This window comes from Hemiscyllium ocellatum, chromosome 2, assembly GCF_020745735.1.
Source record: "Hemiscyllium ocellatum isolate sHemOce1 chromosome 2, sHemOce1.pat.X.cur, whole genome shotgun sequence".
Classification (NCBI taxonomy): domain Eukaryota; kingdom Metazoa; phylum Chordata; class Chondrichthyes; order Orectolobiformes; family Hemiscylliidae; genus Hemiscyllium; species Hemiscyllium ocellatum.
Genome location: NC_083402.1, coordinates 138,953,690 through 138,960,796, shown reverse-complemented (window position 1 = coordinate 138,960,796; position 7,107 = coordinate 138,953,690).

The following is a 7,107-nucleotide window of genomic DNA, read 5'->3' as shown; positions in this document are numbered from 1 at the left end:
GGGTCTCCATGTGACCTGGTCAATAAGAGTTAAAAAGTATTAACAGACTATTTATGCTATTTGTTGTTTGTGAGGATTTCGTAGCTCTGTTGGATTACAAAGAAGGTATTTAAATTTCTGAAGGGCTTTATGATGTTCTGAGAAAATTAGAAGCATTATCTGGAGGCAAGCTGATTCTAACGTGCAGTTATTCAAGTCAGGGCAGCACAGTGCCCAGCACTGTTGCCTCACAGCACCAGGGATCCGAGTTCGATTCCAGACTCAGGTGACCATCTGTGTGGAGTTTGCAGTTCTCCACGTCTATGTGGATTTCATCTGGGTGCTGTGGTTTCATCTCACAGTCCAAAAAGGTGTACATTAGGTAGATTAGCCATGGGGAATGCAAGGTTATAGGAATATGGTACGGGGTGTGTCTGGGGTGTGTTGAGACAGATCTTCTGTCCCAGTGTTCGTTTGGAGGAGAGAGACACCGGGTCTGATTAAAAGTATAAACAGGTTTAATGAGAGAGAATCGTACACAGTACAGTGAGGTGTCTAGCTCACTGGAGAAGGCGCGTTCTGACTATATTTTTAATTTGTCTATCCTTTTGTTCTCTCACATTCCAGAGTTACATCCTTATTTGGTAAAATGCAGAATTTTGGTATGTCATTGGTTCTCACCTGATAACATTCTATTACCTCAGTTTGAGCTACGTGCATTTAGACACGGCTCCAATGTCCTGTTATCTCTCACCCTCCCTGGATCCCAACAGGTGGGATGCTCTTCGGAGGGTCAAAATGGACTTTATGGGCTGAATAGCCTGTTTCCACTCTGTAGGGATTATTATTCGATGAAATATGGGTATGTAGTGGCTCAAGTAGCATAAATCTTTTTTATTAATTCAGAAGTTGTGACTGGGTCAGCTCTTATTGCCCATCTCCATTTGACCTTGTAAGCTGTTCATGGGCGTTAATATCAATACTAGGGAAAGTGAAGGCTATGTTAGGGTCTACACCTGAACCATGATGGGGCCAGTGTTCCAGCAAACTGTCGAACTAGGGAAGTGGACAGGGTTTTAAATTATACAACGCAGGTGAGGGAGTAATCTTTTGTAGTTGTAGCAAGTCAAAGGATAGAGTCAAAGCAGTAGAGCAAATTCTTAACAAGAGAAATGAAGGCCACAGAATGAACAAGGAAGGAACAAAGAAATCAAAGAATTCACCAACAAGCAACACTAAATGCTGTAAAGATAACAAAAAGACAAAATTAATGACTCTATCAGAAAGCACATAGCATTCATAACAAAATAAATAAATTGATTATGCACATTGAAGTTATTCAATATGATCTGATAGCTATTACAGAGTTTTAACTGCATAATGACGAACATTGGATCCTGAATATTGAGGGGTAAATGCCATTAAAGAAGAATAGGAAGCTAGGTAAAGGTGAAGAGGCAGCACTGTTAATCAAGTATGGCATTTGTGAAATAGTAATAGATGGCCTTGTTTTACCAATTCTGAAGATGGGTCACTGGCCCTGAAACATTAACTCTGCATTCTCTTCATATATGCTACCAGACCGGCTGTGTTTTTCCAGCAATTTGTTATGTTTCTGATTTCCAGCATTGACAGTTCTCTGGTTCTGGTTTAGGAGATCAGGATGTAAATCAGTTTGGATAGGGATGAAAAACAGGAAATAAGTCACTAGTAAGGCTTATTTACAGTTCTTCAGTCTAACCTTGATGGTGGGGAAACTATTAGAAGCAATTCTGAGGAACAGAATTAATCTGGACTTGAAGATGCAGGAAGTAATCAAGAAGAGTTGCATGATTTGGTTAGGGGGAAGCCAAGTTGACAAAATCATTGAGAAACAAGAGATGTACAGAACCAAAACAGACCCTTCGGTCCAACTCATCCATTCCAACCAGATATCTTAACCTAATGTAGTCCCATTCACCAGGACTTGGCCCATATCCCTGCAAACCCTTCCTATTCATGTACACATCCAGATGCCTATTAACTGTTATAATCGTAGCAGTCTCCACTACTTCCTCTGACAGCTCATTCCATACATGCACAATCCTTTACATGAAAAAGTTGCCCCTTAGGTCCCTTTTAAATTTTTCCCCTCTCACCCTAAACCTATGCCCTGTAGTTCTGGACTCCCCCACCCAGGGAAAAGATCTCGTCTATTTACTCTAGCCATACCTTTTGTGGTTTTATAAACCTCTATAAGGTGACCCCTCAGCCTCCGATGCAAGAGAAAACAGCCCCAGCCTATTTAGCTTCTCCCTATAGCTCAAACCCTCCAACCCAGGCCACATTCTTGTAAATCTTTTCTGAACCCTTTCAAGTTTCACAATAGCCTTATGATAAGAGGGAGACGAGAATTGCACGCAATATTCCAGAAGTGGCCTAATCAATGTCCTGTACAGCCGCAACATGACCTCCCAACTTCTATACTCAATGCTCTGACCAATAAAGATAAGCATATCAAACGCCTTCTTCACGATCCTATGATATTGACTCCACTTTCAAGGAGCTATGAAACTGCACTCTAAGGTCTCTTTGTTCAGCAACACTTCCCAGGATCTTACCATTAAATGTATAAGTCCTGCCCTGATTTGCCTTTCCAAATTGCAGCACCTCACATTTATCTAAATTAAACTCCATCTACCACTCCTCAGCCCATTGGCCCATCTGATCAGTGACCCATTGTACTCTTGAGGTAACCTTCTTTGCTGTCCGCTACACCTCCAATTTTGGTGTCATCTGCAAACTTACTAACTATACATCCTATGTTCACATCAAAATAATTTATATAAGTAACAAAAAACAGTGGATCCAGCACCGATCCTTGTGGCACACTAATGGTCACAGGCTCCAGTCTGAAAAGCAACCCTCCATCATCACTATCTGTCTTCTACCTTCAAGCCAGTTCTGTACCCAAAACGGCTAGTTCTCCCTGAATTCCATGAGAGCTAACCTTGCTAACTAGTCTACCACGAGGAACTTGTTGAATGCCTTACTGAAGTCCATATAGATCACGTCAACCTCTCTGCCCTCATCAATTCTCTTCATTACTGCTTCAAAAACTTAAGTTAGTGAGATATGCTTTCCCACATACAAAGCCATGTTGACCATCCTTAATCAGCCCTTGCCTTTCCAAATATATGTAAATCCTGTCCTCAGGATTCCCTCCAACAACTTGCCCACCACCAACATCAGGCTCACTGGTCTATGGTTCCCTGGCTTTTCATTAACAGCTTTCTTAAATAGTGGCACCACATTAGCCAATCTCCAGTCTTCTGTCACCTCACCTGTGATTATCAATGAGACAAATATCTCAGCAAGGAGCCCAGCAATCACTTCCCTAGCTTCCCACACCGTTCAAGGATACACGTGCTCAGGTCCTGAGGATTTATCCACCTTTACGCGTTTTAAGACATCCAGCACCTCCTCTGTAAAATGGACGTTTTCAAGATGTCACCATCTATTTCCCCACATTCTATCTCTTCAATTTCCTTCTCCACAGTAAACTCTGATGCAAGATACTTGTTTAGTATCTCCCCAATCTCCTGCAGCTCCACACAAAGTCACCTTGCTGATCTTTGAAAGGCCCTATTCTCTTCCTCATTACAGTTTTATCCTTAATCTATTTATAAAATCCCCTTGGATTCTTCTTATTTGCCAAAGCTATCTCATGACCCTTTTATGCCCTCCTGATTTCCCTCCTAAATATACTTCTACTGCCTTTATACTTTTCTAAGGATTCACTCAATCTCTGCTGTCTACACACGACTTATGCTTCTTTCTTTTTCTTAGTAAACCTCAATTTCTCTCATCATGCAGCATTCCCTACATCTACCAGCCTTGCCTTTTACCCTAACAGGAATGTACTGTCTCTGGACTCTCGTTATCTCATTTTTGAAGGTTTCCCATTTTCCAGCTATCCCTTCATCCATGAATATTCACACCCAATCAACTTCTAAAGTTCTTGCCCAATACCATCAAAATTGGCCTTCCTCCAATTTAGAACTTCAACTTTTATATCCAGTCTATCCTTTCCCAACGCTCTTTTAAAACTAATAGAAATATTGTCTCTGGCCCCAAAGTGCTACCCCATTGACACCTGCTTTATTTCCCAAAAGTCAGTCAAGTTCTACACCTTCTCTAGTAAGTGCATCCACATATTGAACCAGAAAATTTTCTTGTACACACTTAAATTCCTCTCTATCTAAACACTTGATATTATGTTTAGAAAGTTAAAATTCCCTACCATAACCATCTTATTATTCTTACAGATAACTGGAATCTCCTTCCAAATTTTTTTTCTCAATTTCCTGCTGACTATTGGGGCATCTATATACAATTCAAATAGAACATTACAATGCAGTATAAGGTCATCATCCTTTCTCATTTGTCAGTTCCACCCAAATAACTTCCCTGGATGTATTCCTAGGAATATCCTGAGTATAGCCATAATGCTACCCCTTACCAAAAACACCATCCCCTTCCTCTCTTGCCCCACTTTTCTACCCTTCCTTTAACATTTGTATCATGGAACATTAAGCTTCCAGTCCTATCCATCCCAGAGCCATATGTCTATAACTGGTATGATATCCCACTCCCATGTTCCTAACCATGCCCTGAGTTCATCTGCCTTCCCTGTTAGGCCTCTTGCATTGAAATAATGCAATTTATCAGTACTACCTCGTTCTCTGCTTTGTTCCTGTCTGCCCTGAATGTTTGACTTGCTTCTTTTCCCAACTCAAATTTTCCCAACCAGTTTCAAATTCTTTTGAAGTAGTAACAAATTGTTTAGATGAGGGCAATGAATTCAATGTGGACTACTTGGACTCCAGCAAGGTCTTTGGTAAGACCCTAATGGAATACTAATAGCAAAAGTAAAAACCCATGGCCTCCAAAGAAATTTGGCAAATTGAATCCAGAATTGTCTAAGTGGTCGTAAGCAGAGGGTAATGGTGGAGTGTTATTTTTGTGACTGGAAGTCTGGGATCAGTGGTGCTCCACAGAGATCAGTGTTAGGAACCTTGCTGTTTGTGGCATAAACAATTTAGACTTGAATGAAGGAGGATTGATCAGTAAGTTTGTGGATGATATAAAGATGGGTGGAATGATAAATAGTGAGGAGGATAGCCTCAGATTACAGTAGGATGCAGACAGGTTAGTCAGATGGGCTGATCAGTGGCAAACAGAATTCAATTTGGATAAATGTGTGTGATGCACTTGGGCAGGACAAACAAGGCAAGGATGCTCAGTGATTAGCACTGCTGCCTCACAGAGCCAGGGTTCATTTCCACCCTTGGATGAGTGTCTGTGTGGAGTTTGAATGTTCTCCTTGTGTCTGTGGTTTCCTCCCGGAGTCCAAAGATGTGCAGCTGAGATGAATCGGAGTGGGTCTAGGTAGGATGGTCTTCAGAGGGTCAGCACAGACTCAATAGGCCAAATAGCCTGCGCCCACTCTGTAGGGATTCTATGGAAATACATGATGAATAGGAAGAACTGATGATCAGAGGGATTTGGTATGCATGTACACTGGTCCCTTAAGGCATCAGGGCAGATGGAAATAGTGATTCAGAAGGAATACTTTAACTCTACACCTCAGCTAATAAAGGGCAGGGAGATTATGTTGGAATTGCATAAATGTTTGTTAAGCCGTAGCTAGAATACTGTGTGCAGTTCTGGAATCCAAATTATGGGAGTGATGTGATAGCACTTGAGAAGAGTGCAGAGGAGATTTACCAGGGTGTTGTCGGAGTTACAGAATTTTAGTTATGAATTGAGGGGCATTTTTTCTTGATGGAGGTATCAATGACCATGGGCATAGACTTAAGGTAAGGGACAGGAGGTTTAGCGGAGATGTGGGGAAAAAGACTTTCATCCAGAGCGTGATGGAAATCTTGAACTCACTGTCTGTAAGCATGGTAAAAGGCAGAAACCCCCATGTTATTTTAGTATAATTTGGTAGCATGTACACTTGTGATGCCAAGGCACACAAGGCAATGGGCCAAGGTTTGGAAAATTGGATTCAGATAGTTTGGTGGTTGTTTTTGACCAACACAGACATGATGGGCTAAAGTGCCTTTTTGTGCTGTAGACTTCTTTGATTTGATAGAAAATTCACATTAGATTTCCATTTAGAGCACACTTTCAGGTCTGAAACCGCATCTCGGTTAGGATGCATTAGATTTGGTGGTGCTATAGAATAGGAATGGATTTAGGGTGCAGTTTGCTCGCTGAGCTGTAGGTTGGACATCCAGACGTTTCATTATCTGGCTAGGTAACATTATCAGTGGTGACCTCCAAGTGAAGCGAAGCTGTTGTCTCCTGCTTTCTATTTATAGCTTTCTCCTGGATGGGGTTCCTGGTGATGTCATTTCCTGTTTGTTTGCTGAGGGGTTGATAGATGGCATTTAGGTCTGTGCGTTTGTTTATGGCGTTGTGGTTGGAGTGCCAGGCCTCTAGGAATTCTCTGGCATAGATGCCACCTATCAGCCCCTCAGAAAACAAACAGGAAGTGACATCACCACAAACCCCAGGAACCCCATCCAGGAGAAAGATATAAATAGAAAGCAGGAGACAACAGCTTCGCTTCACTTGGAGGTCATCACTGATGATGTTACCTAGCCAGGTAATGAAACGTCTGGATATCAAACCTACAGCTCAGCGAGCAAACCTACACCCTAAACCTCAACCTGAGCTACAAACCTTCACAAACCTTGCAATATGAATGGATTTTGAGGGATTGATGCCTAACCGAGAATTAAATCATGCAGGCAGGTGCATAGGGTAGTGTTGTAGTTCCTTAGTATAGAAGGTTAAGGGGTGATAGTAACTCCTTTCATCATAACCTCTGTTATAAGTTAAAAAGGGAAATTACTACTTCTGGTGTGTGGAATCCAGAAACAAAGCAACCTCAAAATCAGAACAATTTGCAGATAACACCTGGAGATAATTTTTCCCCCTGCACAAATGGCAGCAGAATCTTTCCTCCAAAAAGTTGAAAATTTCCAAACTGGGATTGATATTTATTAGGTAAGGGTGGAGTGTTACAGAAACAATGTGTACTTGGGCATAAGATACTAATCAGCCAATGGAGTT